Source organism: Bombina bombina, chromosome 6 (genome assembly GCF_027579735.1).
Source record: "Bombina bombina isolate aBomBom1 chromosome 6, aBomBom1.pri, whole genome shotgun sequence".
Classification (NCBI taxonomy): Eukaryota; Metazoa; Chordata; class Amphibia; order Anura; family Bombinatoridae; genus Bombina; species Bombina bombina.
Window position 1 is genome coordinate 822,403,068 of NC_069504.1, and position 16,690 is coordinate 822,419,757.

Here is a 16,690-nt window from a genome sequence, read left to right on the forward strand (position 1 = left end):
AACAAAGGGATTGAAGCCACTAAATACATGCTGGACAAATTCAGCATTTATAATGATGACCTCAAAGAATATATAATGAGAGTGTTAGACTTTTTGCTAACGCATAATTACTTTGAGTTCTCAGGGAGCTTTTATCTACAAAAGCGAGGGACGGCTATGGGTGTGAAATTCGCACCAGCCTATGCGAATATTTTCATGGGTTGGTGGGAATTGACGCACCTATATGCTGATTCCTAACATCTATAACTAGCTATAAACGCTATATCAATGACCTCCTTTTTGTGTGGTCAGGCACTCAGGAGGATAGAAATGCTTTTTGTGAGTACCTCAATAGTAATGAGGTGAGATTAAGCTTCACTTCCTGCTTTGATAAAACTCAAATACCTAATCTTGATGTTATTTTGATAGGACTACCCATTGAGAATAGGGTGAGTACCTCACTTTATGTTAAGCCGATAACATCCAATACTTTCCTTCACGCAAAGAGCTGCCACCCCAAACATACTAGTTATGGGATAGCAAAGGGCCAGTTCCTAAGGTTGCGACGGAATTGCTCTGAGGATGACAGCTTTTTCGTGAGAGTGGAATTCTTACACAGAAATTCCTTGAACGAGGGTATAATAAGAATACTGTTTTAAGAGCCCTCAATTATGTCTTGCAGAAAGATAGATCAATCCTGCTTGAAGACATACATAAATCGAAGTCAACAAGAAACAAGCCCACTTTTGTGACTACATTTAGTTCACAATATTATGCAGTTTGTAAGATACTTAGGAAAAATCTGCCTATTTTATTGGCAGATGACATTCTGAAGGATGACATCAGGGACGGCTGCTTCTGTGTCCCCAAACGTAACATAACTATTGGGAACCAGGTATCCCCTTCAGTACCTAAGAAACCCAAACCGAAGAGTCATTGGTTGTCACAGAAAGGGCATTTTAAATGTGGTAATAGTACTTGTAAGGCTTGCAGATTTGTTACCGTAGGTAAGACCTTTCAATCTGCAGTGACTCAGAGAGTGTATTGACACGTTCATTGTACAAACTGTAGATCCACATTTATCATTTACCTGATCACTTGTGTAACATGTGACAAACAATATGTAGGTTGTACCTCTAGGGAGGCAAGAGAGAGGATACGAGCGCATCTCAATGATTTTGAACATGGTATTCTAACTACAGGGGTTGCTAAACATTTTGTTGAAGTTCATCATGGCGATGTAAGAGGCTTTACATGGGCGGTCATTGACCAAATTCAAAAGAGGTCCCGTGGAGGTGATAGATCCAGAGACCTACTTAAAAAGGAGTTTTTTTTGGATCTTCACTTTAGGGACTAGGCAACCATCAGGTCTAAATATAGAAACAGACTTAAATTCAAATATGTATTTATACATTAATTGAGGCTAGATAACCTGTGTAAATAATCATTTATAATATTACAATCAATAGTTAGATAGTTCAATGTGTAGAATATACAAATATCTAGACTATAATATCATGATATTGTCACTTTAATATTCAAGTAGTTTTTCAAACATCTTATAGGTCATCAAGTAGTGATACATTTAACCAATAGATTATATTGAGGTTGCTAACTTTATTAGCACTTTTCTATTAAATGTTGGCTACATCTGGTAATAATTGACACATAAGGGTCATATAATTGTAAGTAGCATAAATATTGGTATGTTTCCCTATGTTGCCCTTAAAGATGTGTATATATACAAAAAACAGTTCAGGGTTTAGATAACACTGTACTGTGTCTCTCTACAGGTTGATTAACCAGCTGAGTGTTGTCCCCATACCCTTTCAACCATTGGTCAGCAGGATAGGGCCTTATTAACCAATCACATGTTAGGTTAGCCTATATAAATTTGCATAATAGGATTGGGCAGTATGCAGTCTATAAGTAAGGCTCCATAGGAGCTGAAACGTGTCAGACAAGCCCTTCCTAGTGCTCCTAACAGCCCCACCATCCTGGCCATAGCTATGTTATACATTTGCATTTATTTGCACTGCTTATTGCTGTTTTTATGATTACGCTATTAGTTTTACAATAAAGTGGATTACGTGTTTTGAGCTGCTGTCCGGACTCTTTTCTTTGTTTTATTTATATATATATATATATATATATATATATATATATATATATATATATATATATATATACTGTGTGTATATATATATATACGTATATACACACACACACATATTTGCACATATGTGTACATAAATATATAAAACACACACGTGTGTATATATGTATGTGTGTATATATGTATATTTATATATATTTATACAGTATATATATATAGATAGATAGATAGATAGATAGATAGATAGATACACATATACACACACAGCATGTATATATCTATATATATATATATATATATATATATATCTGCAAGGGAATAAAGTCCTCCACATACCCTTATACCACGTAGTCAGACAAATCCAGAAGAGGGAATAACTCTTAGAGCAGGCCCTGGATCATGCAGGCTCTCCAAGTGACCAGCCTCCGTCTCACATCTGACTTCTCATCTTCAGCTTCCACAGTTCTCCGGGTAGGCACACTGGTTTGGGGATATATGGCTAGGGGCATGCAACACTCACTGATATCAAACTATTTCACATTCCATCCCCTCTGCCTCTGGTGTTGCACGGCCTACTATGCTGCCTACGCTATTCTAAGAGGTAAGGTGGTGCACAGCAGCACACCTTAGGGGGAACATATTGCAGACCCCACCCCCTAATTCTGAATGGCTCTCTGAGGCTCTGCCTGGGGTTCTCACATTGAGTGCATTGAAATTAAATGAGGCACGTAATTATTCAGAGCCTGAGTGCCTCTTAAAGGGTATTCTGGTGCCGGATTGCATTTGCATGCTTTGTATGCACTGCATTATACCGTAAGCACACCCAGTGACACTGACCTCTATCTATATCATTGCTGCCCAAAGCGCCCATGCACGTGTCAGTTCCATTCCGCGGTGTCACCCACTCTGAGGGTGTCATCCGGGTGTGGTCCGCACCCCTGCACCCCCTAGTGATGCCTCTGTAAAGGCCATATTATTTGACTTATGAAACTTTAGGTAGAGAGAAACTCTAACTCAACAGACTACATATATAACACTCATAAGGGTTAATATAGGGTACATTTATGAGTAGTACAAAAGACTTTATTCCTTAAGGCAAATCAGAGTTACTGATAGTCTAGTGAGCTTGCGTGTTCAACGTTAAAACATAACTTTTATTGTGTCAAAATTAATATAAAATACTGGAAATTAATTTATTATTATTCATTTCCAGTATTTTATATTAATTTTGACACAATAAAAGTTATGTTTTAACGTTGAACACGCAAGCTCACTAGACTATCAGTAACTCTGATTTGCCTTAAGGAATCAAGTCTTTTGTACTACTCATAAATGTACCCTATATTAACCCTTATGAGTGCTATATTTATGTAGTCTGTTGAGTTAGAGTTTCTCTCTACCTAAAGTTTCATATGTTGAAAACTACATAGCACCTTTTCTAGTCCAAATATTTGCAAGGGAATAATTCCCACATACATTAAGGACGATAAGGGGTTAATAGGGAATCTAAAGTATTTAAGCCACACTTGGCTAGCAGTGCCGTTGATACCCCCCTCCTCCAGCATATTATTTGACTATTGTTTTTCTAAAAAACTGATTTTCAAAACCTGTCCTCGGGCCTCACTAACAAGCCAGATTGTGAGGATAGCTGAACTATAGCACATGTGCAATAAACAACTGATTAGTAAACATGGTAATTTTACCTGATCTCACCCAAGGTAATCCTGAAAATCTGGACTGATAGGGAAGCCTGAGGACAGGTTTGAAAACCAGTGGTCTATAACCAAACTTTTATAGACAGCTTCAGAGCAGCAATGCACTACTGGGAGCTAGCTTATCACTTCTGGTGAGTCAATGACAAGAGGCATGTGTATACAGCCACTAATCACCATCTAGCTCTCAGTAGTGTATTTCTGCCACTGAACCTAAACAGATATATTTTCAACAAAGGATACCAAGAGAATTTAGTAAATTGAATATTTGAACCACGGAAATGGATCATTTTCACTTTTGTGTCTCTATAAAGTGTATAGTAGTACATATTATAAATGTGTTGTTTACACTGAACATTAATTTACCATTAAAAAAATAATATATATAAATATAAATACCCTAACATAAAAACTTTTGGCATTTTAATCCATAAATCTCACTTACCTTGGTATTGCGTAACAAAATAAATCAGATTCATTTTTCATATGTTTTTTATTGATAAAAACTACACAAAAGCTATAACTGATCATAAGAGTTTTTTTTTAAAAAAAAAAACAACCAAACAAAACAATATTATAAGCTCTCTCGTGATTTAGAACTGTCAATAAAATCCAAATAAAATTTAATTTTGGAAGGGCAGTCCACTATATATCAGTGTTTAGGGGCAAGCAGGGAAAACGTCCCTAAACCAACACTGCAGACCTTTATTACTTAAATGCACCAGGAAATAATCTCTGGTTGAACATGGGTCTTAATGCTGGAACCTGCAGCTGGCAGTCTAATAAAAAAAATCATCCCTCACCCACCCCACCCCCCATTTAACCAGGAAAAAAATGAAAACACAGTTCAGAGAACCCCACTTTGTTTTTTTTTAAACATGTAACAAGTAGCATTCCCCTATACGCTCAAACAAAGTCTCTCCATTTTGGTTCAACTGTATTGGAACCATGCAACGTGTAGAAAAAAGAAAAAAGAAAAAAAGAAAATCAAATATACAAGCAGACTTATTCCTCTCATATGCAACCAGAATAAATCCAAAATCTGGTTCCGAAATCCATTATAATGATCCTTTTTTATATTATTATTACTTTGTTTTTTTACATCAGTGGGTTTTAAAATATTGTTTAAAGCCAAGAAATGCCCACCGTTCCCAAATCTTCCTTTTTCCGCATTTTTTTTTTTAATTTAAGTTTTTTCTTTTTCCAAATGATTGTGTTTCAGTTTTGCAGTACATTTTTTTTTTCTATTTTTCAGGAGCACTAGTTTCTGTATCCGGATTCCCATCTGCTCTCTGAGTGATTCTGAATCCTCTTTCAAATGAGGTACGCACCAAAAAAAAAAAAAAAGCCACCTGATTATTAGTTTGATATCCTCTCAATGTATATAGTGGGCGCTGCTGAACGAGCTATAGTAGAGATATAGCTCTGGTCCTTGCTGAGTTCCAAGTTAGTGGTCTCTCTCTGCTCTCGAGAAGTGCAGTCATAGCCCTTATTTACAAGGAGCGATTTGTGTGTCTGACAATATCCAACCATGGGTTGGTCGTAAGTATAGTATGGGAGAGTCTTGATGTGCCGTGGGACCTAGAAATAAGAGAAAAAAATATTAACTCCTTGCTGGATATTAATGGCACGCTAAATTCAACATGAAAGGAACCCCAACTTGTTCTTTCATTATCCATATAGAGCATACAATTTTAAACAACTTTCCAATTTATTTCTATCATCCACTTTGTTTTGTTCTCTTGGTATCCTTTGTTGAACAGCATACCTTAAAAGGCTCAGATGCTGGGGGCTAGCTGCATATTTTACTCTTACTGAAGTATTCAGCTAACTCCCAGTAGTGCGTTGTTGCTCCTTCAAAAAAGGATACCAAAAGAATTAAGCAAAATTAATTATTTAAGTAAATTGTAAAGTTTTGTTAAAATAGTATGCTTTAACTGAATCATGAAATAAAATCTTTGGGTTTCATGTCCCTTTAAATGTTCATGATTCATAGAATAAAATTAAGAAGAAAAAAAAATCCATTTATTCCAAATCCAATTATTAAATTGTGTACATTATTTTTATATGCAGACTTTTGGAGGCATCAGCACCTACTAAGCTTGTGCAAGATTACACAGTATATACATATATGAGTTTGTGATTGGCTGATGGGTAAAAGGAGGAGATGGGGAAGAGGAAGTAAACTTTGAAATTTGTCAGAATTTTTTTCCTTTGATTATATAATTCTACAGTATTTAATTATCCTTTCGCAACATAAATGTCATCTGCCGATAATAAAATGTATGGTAAATTGCTCTTTTGGGTTTATTTACATATATGAAATAGCTATATGTATTTATTTATTTTTGCTAGTTAATCCCCAACCTATATATATGGGCTAACTTGCATGGAGAAAAGTGCTTATCTTTTTTTTTTTTTCTCTATACACAATTGCCTCCTTATTTTATCTATGTCTAATTTCACAAAAAGTGCAATTGAAAATAATAATTATACTGAAATATTCAGTATAAGTGGGTATACAACAGACAAAAGTGGCTATTTCAAATGACAGAATAAACATAAAGGAGCTATTTGTAAACAGTTTGATACACTTTAGAAGGTAAAATGGATCATTGGAAACACATTAAAGGAGTGACATTATTACAGTTAACTGTCACTTTAAACTCAAAATTTAAAATATTTATGGGAAGTTAGTAGTAGTAAAAAAAGTGGCAAAGTCATTTTTATTATTTTGTTTGCTTGTTTTTCCTGTAATTGAAATCCTAAAATTATGTTAATTATGTTAATTATGTTTTTACACAAAAAAAAGGCTGAAATAAGTACTATAGGATACAGGTGTTACCCTGCAACATGGTAATAAGTGTCGGAGCTCATTTATATCTATCTCTAACTGGCCACAACAAATAATATAAGATAAACATGCTCAAAAGGTTTTTGTTTTTTAAGACGTATATCCTTGGAATGCATAACTATACATATTTTGCTAACAAAATTACAATCGTAAATATTTTTAAAATATCTATTTGGTAGATAGACCTTTTGCAGTGAAGTAACAACTTATATACTGTATACCATTCATATTTAATAAATGACTTTAATTTCTATTTAAATTATCAATCATTAAATTAAAGAATTGGTTTCTGTTACTCTTTTTTTCTTTTTTGGTCTCTAAGTCACCCAGTATTACATTTGTAATATTTATAATAAAATATAATTAAAATCATATTAAAGGGACATTAAGCCCAAATTGTAATTCCATAAAAAAAGTTTAATTATGCATAATGAACATGAACTCTATTTTGCCTGATTTTACTGTAATTTAACTCTGAAAACTGTAGTGTTTCCACTCCCCCTGAAAATGGAGTGCATTAGGTAAAAAGGCAGAACTTTGACATTACTATGTGCTGCAAGGTGATTGGTTGATACATGCAGGAAGTTATTTATAATTGTCACTAACTGGCCACAGCAAATTAAATAAGATTAACATCATTCAAGACATTTTACAAGGGTTGGGTCGTCTGCCTAGTTCTGCAAAACAATGTATATTTTTCTAACAAAATGACAGGTTTAAATGTTTTTAAAGCATTTATTTAGTATGCAGATATTTGTAATGAATGGAATACATTTTGCACATAAATAATTTAAAGTCCCTTTAAGATAAAAAAAAGTCTATAATACAAATAGGAGACAGGTGTAGAACATTCAAGTACTTTCACAAACACAAATAAAAAATTAAAACTGATTAAATTGATTTTGAAAATGCATACTTGTGCACTACAGATACTCAAGGATCACGCTCAGTAGCTGATAATGACAATTCCTACAATTCTATTGGTAAACAAGAATCCACCTTCACAAGTATAAAATAAAAGGATTGATTTCATATTCACAAAAACAACTTAAAAAAATAGAACAAAAAAAAGTTGAATGTATACTCAAATCTGCTAAAAGTAACATTAAATAAAAAAAAATCAAATCATGCAAATGATGGAGCACTATATAAACATAAAAATATCACCGACAAAAAATGGGTTAACAGTTAACACTGTTTATTTTGATATAAATTATATAAATAACACATCATACACACATACTGTATACCCATAAATGCCCAGCTTTTACTTAAAAAAAAATAATATATATATATATATATATATATATATATACCATAAAAAAGGGCCACAATTTTGGATTTCAAAAAGTGAATGAACTTTTAATACATATTTTATTCATATTTTTATACATATTAACTTTTTGAAATCCAGTGAGTGCGGCCCTTTTTTATGGTTTGAATATTAGATGGACTGAACCCTGGTTGTTGCAGTTTACTTAAAGGGACATGAAATCCAAAAATTTTCTTTCATGATTCAGATAGAGAATACAATTTGAAACAACATTCCAATTTACTTCTATTATCTAACTTGCTTCATTTTTTAGGAATCCTTTGTTGAAGAAATATCAATGCACATGGGTGAGCCAATCACACGAGGCATCTATGTGCAGCCACCAATCAGCAGCTACTGAGCCTATCTAGATATGCTTTTCAGCAAAGGATTTCAAGAGAATTAAGCAAATTAGATAACAGAAGTAAATTGGAAAGTTGTTTAAAATTGTATGCTCCTTCTAAATCATGAAAGAAAAAATAATGTGGGTTTCATGTCCCTTTAAGGTTAGAGTGTAGGTCTCTTAGGACTATGGTATATATATATATATATATATATATATATACTGTATATGTATGTATGTGTATATATATATATATATATATATATATATATACTGTATATATATTTGATTTCACAACCTAACAAACTTTAAAAATATGTTGTGATCACATAACAAAACAAAATACTGTACTTTCAAAAATAGCTGTAATTAATCTAGACTAATATGTTAAAGGGGCTGTATTCTGTTTTTCCCCTTTTAATGTGTTCCTAATGATCCATTTACCTGCTGAAGTGTATTACATTGTTTACAAATAGTTCCTTTACATTTGTATTGTCATTTGAAATAGCTGTTTTTACTTGCTTTGTCCTCACCTATACTGTTAAATCCAACACACAAGTAATGGTTATAGAAAAGCTGTGTAAACAAAAATGCTTAGAATAAATCAAACACCAAGTGCAGCTGTGTGACAGAGAGATAATAAAATGTTCATATTTCCATTATTCTCAGTACTGAGCTCACTGTGTATACGAGAGAAAAAAGAAGATTTTGTGTAAATATAGCGGAAAGCTAATGAGTTTTCTCAAGCTTGCGCAAGATTTATTTTCACACCGTAATACTACCTTTAGCAGTAACAATAGCACAACCTCATAACCGTGTTTCTGCTCCTCGCTGTAACAATTAAGCTTCCCTTTTAATCTGAGCCATTGTATGTTAGCATTAATAATGCAAAAATTACATCCTCTAACAAATTAGAGCATGTGATTATTGCATCAGAATGTCTCTTGAAATTATATATATCCAAGTAAAAGCAAAATAAATTCATATGAGTTTTGATGGCTAATAGAAACCACAGAATTTGTCTCTTTCCAACTTGAATTGAAATCTCTAGGATATCTAGTTGTAATTCATAGATATAGGACAGTCTTATCAATCTCAAACCAATTCAATTCATTTGCTAAACTAGCAACCACCTCCTGTGTTGAGAGACTATTTTTAGGAATATATTCATTTTTAATGACAGTTCATGCTGTAAAAAATAACTAAATGTACTACACAATGAAATATGGTTTCAGCAAAATGAAAGCTGTAACGAAACTGCATAAACCTATGAGAGCAGAAGAAATATGTAATCATATATTGTGAAAAATCCTTCATTTATTCCACTATTATATTGGGACCACCTGAAACCTGTAGTCCCTTTTCGTATGGAAAATCTGAAATTGAATTTATATTATATGACATTATATTAAAGCGTGGGGGTAGGGGACTTTTAATTTGCGTATGTCAATTATGTAAAATTTAATTAGGAACTTAACTCTTGCATCAAGTCTTGTGTTAACATACGTTTTGACATTGAATTTCCTAAGGATTCTATTCTAGAAATATGTGTAGTGTTTAAAGGGGCTGTAAACCTACAAAATAATGTTATATAATTCTCCACATAGTGCATAGTGTTCCTGCTCCGTCTGATAGCGGGAGCGAGCTACATTGAGTGTAATGGCGCAATCGGGCCGGGCTGTGACTAGACAGCTGCTCAGATGTGCTCAGGGGGAAAACCAAACCCGCTCAGTAAACAAGAGCGGCGGTCTGAAAAATTCTCTTTTATAATCAAATTTTAGCTGCAATATTATGTTGCATAAAGTTTGCGCTAAGATAATGTTATATAAATCTGCACTATGTGCAGAATTATATAACATTATTTTATAGGTTTACTGCCCCTTTAAGTGGTGTGTCTGTGGAAAGTTTTTGTGTAATGTGTGTCGTGCTTGTATAGCTTGTGTGTGTGTATTGTTTGTGTAATGTTTGTAGAGTTTGTATGGCTTGTGTGTGTGTGTGTAGTGTTTGTGTAATGTGTGTCGTGCTTGTATAGCTTGTGTGTGTGTGTATTGTTTGTGTAATGTTTGTAGAGTTTGTATGGCTTGTGTGTGTGTGTGTGTGTGTGTGTGTGTAGTGTTTGTGTAATGTGTGTCATGCTTGTATAGCTTGTGTGTGTGTATTGTTTGTGTAATGTTTGTAGAGTTTGTATGGCTTGTGTGTGTGTGTGTGTGTGTGTGTAGTGTTTGTGTAATGTGTGTCGTGCTTGTATAGCTTGTGTGTGTGTGTATTGTTTGTGTAATGTTTGTAGAGTTTGTATGGCTTGTGTGTGTGTGTGTGTGTGTAGTGTTTGTGTAATGTGTGTCGTGCTTGTATAGCTTGTGTGTGTGTATTGTTTGTGTAATGTTTGTAGAGTTTGTATGGCTTGTGTGTGTGTGTGTAGTGTTTGTGTAATGTGTGTCGTGCTTGTATAGCTTGTGTGTGTGTATTGTTTGTGTAATGTTTGTAGAGTTTGTATGGCTTGTGTGTGTGTGTGTGTGTAGTGTTTGTGTAATGTGTGTCGTGCTTGTATAGCTTGCGTGTGTGTATTGTTTGTGTAATGTTTGTAGAGTTTGTATGGCTTGTGTGTGTGTGTGTGTGTGTGTAGTGTTTGTGTAATGTGTGTTGTGCTTGTATAGCTTGTGTGTGTGTATTGTTTGTGTAATATTTGTAGAGTTTGTATGGCTTGTGTGTGTGTGTGTGTGTAGTGTTTGTGTAATGTGTGTCGTGCTTGTATAGCTTGTGTGTGTGTATTGTTTGTGTAATGTTTGTAGAGTTTGTATGGCTTGTGTGTGTGTGTGTGTGTGTAGTGTTTGTGTAATGTGTGTCGTGCTTGTATAGCTTGTGTGTGTGTGTATTGTTTGTGTAATGTTTGTAGAGTTTGTATGGCTTGTGTGTGTGTGTGTGTGTAGTGTTTGTGTAATGTGTGTCGTGCTTGTATAGCTTGTGTGTGTGTGTATTGTTTGTGTAATGTTTGTAGAGTTTGTATGGCTTGTGTGTGTGTGTGTAGTGTTTGTGTAGTATCTGTAATATTTGCATGTGATGATGTGTGTAGTTTTTGTGTAATTGGTGTGTTATGGTTGTTTATAGTGTTTGTAGTGTTTGTGTGGTTACAGGAAACCAATGGTTACTTACTTCCAATTAAGGCTACAGCACCATAGAGATTAATATCTGGGACAACAACACCCACAAACCTCTGCTGCCCAATGTGAATTTTCTAGGGATGGGCGAATGTTTCTAAAAATTCGAAATTTAAAACAAATTTTGATACATTCGTTTGTTCAAATCAAATTTCGAATGTTTATATAACATTATAACATTCTATTTTCGAATTTTCGTTTTCGAATTTTTCAATTTAATTCGAAAATATTTGTTCGAATAACAGAATGTTTAGCTATGTATTCATTTAATTTCGAAATGTAATATTCGAATTCGAATGTGACATTCGAATTCGAATGTGACATTCAAATTTGAAATAGTATTTCTAGTCTACAACTGTGTTTAATAAATGTAATATTCGAATGCTACATTCGAATTCGAATGTCACATTCGAATTCGAAATAGTATTTCTAGTCTAATACTGTGTTTTAAATGTGATATTCGATTCGAATGTGATATTCGATTCGAATGTGACATTCGAATTCGAAGTAGTATTTCTAGTCTAATACTGTGTTTTATAAATGTAATATTCGAATTTGAATGTGACATTCGATTCGAATGTGATATTCGATTCGAATGTGACATTCAAAATAGTGTTTCTAGTCTACAATTGTGTTTTATAAATGTAATATTCGAATTCGAATGTGATATTCGAATGTAACATTCGAATTCGAATGTGACATTCGAATTTGAATGTGACATTCAAATTCGAATGTGACAAAAACTGTAAATAACATTCGAAAATTGAATTTTTAAGAATATTCGTTCTTATCAACATTCTATTATGTAAATCGAATTTCTACAATAACATTCGTTCTAACATTCAAATTCGGATATAAACACATTCGCCCATCCCTAGTATTTTCTACTGAGAATTTCTTCATTTATGTTTTTCAGCTATTTGCTTCTTCTGAACTTTTTTTAATATATATGAAAGACATCTTCAGCTGTTTTTGCTATAGGTTTGTCTAATCATTTTAAGTGTTTAGAGTCAGGGAAACATATTGATTTTTTATTACACTTAACTCTCTAAATTCTCAAATAATTAATTTAAAGTTTTCAGCAATTGTAGTGATTGAGGGTTTTCGACAAATGTCATTTTTCAAAGAAATGTATTCATCTAATCGAACGCTTAAATCATTTTTCTAGAAAGAGATACGATTAACTCATATTGATAAGGGCCACACCTCCCAACATCTGTCGGATGATTTCTGGGATGTGGAAGTTTAAGAGCTTATGGGCATAAGCACACTGGTATTAGGTGGTAGGACTGTGTACTTGAAGGGTGGAATTACATGAGGAAGGGCGTGGCACAACTGGGCATGTCTGGGCAATATGATAATCCCAAAGGATGCAGGATGGTTTAGAGGTATGTAATAAACATGAAACTCAATATTAAAGGGTCACTGAACCCAAATATTTTCTTTTGTGATTCAGATTCTCCTATTATCACATTTTCTTCATTCTCTTGGTATCTTTATTTGAAAAGCAAGAATGTCAGTTTAGATGCTGGTCCATTTTTGCTGAACAACCTGGGTTGTCCTTGCTGATTGGACAGCACCAATAAGCAAGTGCTGTCCAGGGTCTGAACCAAAAATTGTCTTACTCCTAAGCTTAGATGCCTTCTTTTTCAAATAAAGATAGCAAGAGAATGAAGAAAAATTGATAATAGGAGTAAATTAGAGAGTTGATTAAAATTGCAGGCTCTATATGAATCATGAAAGAAAAAAATTGGGTTCAGTGTCCCTTTAAGGGTACATAAAAGAGCAAAAAGGAAAATACTCTAATGTATTCTTTTTTTTTATTGCTCTATTGCTTGTGTATAACTATGTGTTTAACCCATCAAAAAAGGTTAAACACATAATTAAAGCCAGCTTCAAAGCAACAATAGACTACTGGGAACTAGCTGAACACATCAAGTTAGCCAATGACAAGAGTTGTATATGTGTAGCCATCAAACACCAGCTATCTCCCAGAAGTGACTTCCAGACATGCACAAATACACACAAATATATTTATACCTTAGGCACTGTAGCATATGATCATTTTTGCCACTTTTCCCTATTGAATTTTTAAAATGGGTTATATAAAAATATAACATTTACAAAAGATTTTTTTGTAAAACAGAAAATCAGATGAGTTAATTTTGCATTAAAATCAATAAGTAAATAAAGTATCAGGGTAGATGGCACACTTTTGTATCATTAAACTTCTATCGCTGCTACAAATATGCATTACAGAAAAAACAGGTATTTTATACTTCTAGTATATTAGAAATTGATGGTGCATTTTAAGCATTTGATTTAGAAACACTGGATGTGACAGCAGATAAGTCTATCTTATCTTCTCTGTCTTTCATTCCTCTTGCTGTAAATGTTTGACTTTTATCTGACCTTTAACCCTACAATTATATGTATTTATCTTTTAACTGTTGTCTTATTCTACAACACTGATAAAGGGAAGTATGATAATATATGATATATTTTCATTATAATATATAAGAGCAGATTAATTCTACTCTGACGATCTTAAAATACAGAAGTTGCATATACATACTGGATACCTTAAAGGGACAGTATACACTCATTTTCATATAACTGCATGTAATAGACACTACAATAAAGAATAAGATGCACAGATACTGATATAAAAATCCAGTATAAAACTGTTTAAAAACGTACTTAGAAGCTGTCAGTTTAGCTCTGTTGAAAAGGTAGCTGGAAAGCCCACTGCAAGTGGGAAATAAGACACTCCCCCCTCCCCCTTCTTTTGCATATGAAAAGACCCTTTACACAAACAGGAGCAAGCTGGAGAAGGTAGCTGACGGTATTCTCATAAAACTTTGAGGTTTGGTTAGGAGTCTGAAAATCAGAGCAATGTTACTTAAAAATAAGCAAAACTATACATTTTTTAAAAAAAACAACTTTATGGGCTATATAAATAGATCATCTACAAAACATGTATGCAAAGAAAAAATGAGTGTATAATGTCCCTTTAAGAAAGAGGTATTCCATTTAATAAAATATTATTTTGGAATTTATTTGGGTGGTGTAGATACAATATATCACATCAAAATTTTGGTTAAGAAACTTTTAATTTTTAAAAAATTGTTAAAGGCACAGTCAACACTAATAACCATAGAATCAATTATAAATTAATGTATAATTTCAATCTCAATGCAGCCTGCTATGCTTACCCATCCTTATGTGTTATCAATTAAACATTTCACAGTTAGTCGTCTTTTTTTCAAATACAAATGGCCTCCAAACTCCTCCCCCCTCTTCCTTCATTCAAATAATTGGGGGGGGTTTTGTTCGTCTTGAGTCCGTGCACGATATTGAGAGTGACGTCACTATGCCAGTCGCTGTTAAATGCGCATGCGCATTATCGCTATACTCACAGCTTGAAAGCAGAAGTGCAGGGGAAAGTTTTTGGAAGTGCAATGCTATTATATTGTAGTACTTCCCGCTCTGCACAGTGCTGTATAAAACTTAATTAATATTAAAAAAAAAGGTTCCAGGTTAAGAAATTGGCTATGGAGAAAAAGCGCATGCGCAATCTTTGGATACGCATGCGCAATCTGCGGCCGCGTTCAGATCAATTTTACCGTGGAGACAGATTTGATTAGCTGTGATCAAATCCTAAGATTGGAGAGGAAATGATGGGGAGGAGATTCACAGCCATTTTAAATGGTCAGAATACACTTTGGATTGCAGGATAAGTCACACAAGACGGAGTCTGAATTGTGAAGCAGTGATGCGCTTCGTTTCGTTTGGTGGCAATACAATTGTTTATGTAATATTATTTTCAGTGTTGACTGTCCCTTTAAACAAAAAAAATAAAATGATCATGCATTCAACAGTTTATAAACATGAGGAAATGCATGTTTGTACATAAATATATTAAAGGGACACTGCACTTAAAGAGTCAGTGTACTGTAAAACTGCTTTCCACTTAAAGTGATGGTAAATCCAATTGTTTAAAAAATGCTAGGATTTACCATCACTAAAAATAATCTGGAGTTTCATATAAAAGGGTGCTAAACTCACCTTGTCACTAAAGTAAGAGCCTCCGGCCGCCCGCGGCTCAGCGCTCTTCTCTCAAGAGGTGATATTTTCCACCTCTAAACCAATAGCCGTGCTTGTCATCTGCTATTGGTTTAGAGGTGAAAACGTCACCTCATTAGCAGAAGAGCGCTGTGCCATTGGCGGTTAGAGTCTCTGTCTTTAGCGAGCTGCCTTGGCACAGACAGGGTGATCTTAGCATCCTTTTTTTTTACTAAATGCTCAATGAAACTCCAGATTGTTTTTATTGATGGTAAATCCTAGCATTTTTTAAAAGCTCAAATTTACATCACTTTAATATGTTTATGTTCAGACTGTATCAGTTGTGTACCAGCTACAAATGCTTACTGACTAATAAGCAGTTTCGGCTAATGCGTGTTTTCTTATAGGCGATTCATGTTTATGCTCATTGGTGGAAATATATGAGAATATTAGTTTCAATTTGAATAGCTTTTACTTTATATTCTTCAGGGGGGGAAATGACTACAGGACATTTTTGAATACAGTGTCCTTTTCTAGTGCTCACTGATATAAACAGTCCCAGCAAACTCAGTAGATAGAAATAATGCACTAAAGTAAAACATTTTTTTACAAAAACCAATACAGAAGCAAACACTAAAAAATCCTAAAACTGTGTTTTACTTAGAAATGTCTATGTTATATAAAACAAAGAACTACAAAAAAACCTCCATGCCCCTGTTACACCAAAGTGTCTTATTCTAAGCATTGAACTGAGGAGATACTTATATATGATATATGATTATGTTTATAATAATGCTCTGATGAGTGAACAACATATTCTATTTGATAATGTATATACAATGTATCACATCAATTTGTGTATTAAAGGGACATGGAGATATGATAACTGACATATTACTGTATCAAACAGACATGAAAGTTAATATAAAGTTTCATTGTTCACATACTGCATGCAATTTTAAGAGACTTATTAATTTACTTCTTTTATCTATTTGACTTTGGTCTCTTGCTTTCATTAGTTTAGAGAATACCTAGATATGCTTAGTAGCAGCAATGCACTACTGGGAGTATAGCTGATGATTAGTGGCTGCACACATATGACACTTGTCATTGGCTCCCCAACATAGGGCTCATTTCCATTGAGCCGTTATTAA

General features: G+C 33.7%; 1 protein-coding gene across 1 annotated transcript in view; it reads right to left on the reverse strand.

The window, feature by feature from the left end:
• Positions 1–4,290: 4,290 nt before the first annotated feature.
• The window catches only part of LRRTM4 (leucine rich repeat transmembrane neuronal 4), a 975,428-nt gene continuing 963,028 nt past the window's right edge, over positions 4,291–16,690 (reverse strand). Inside the window, exon 4 of the mRNA XM_053719463.1 lies at positions 4,291–5,388. The gene's annotated coding sequence lies outside the window, so the exon portion shown is untranslated. The remainder of the gene's footprint in view (positions 5,389–16,690) is intronic.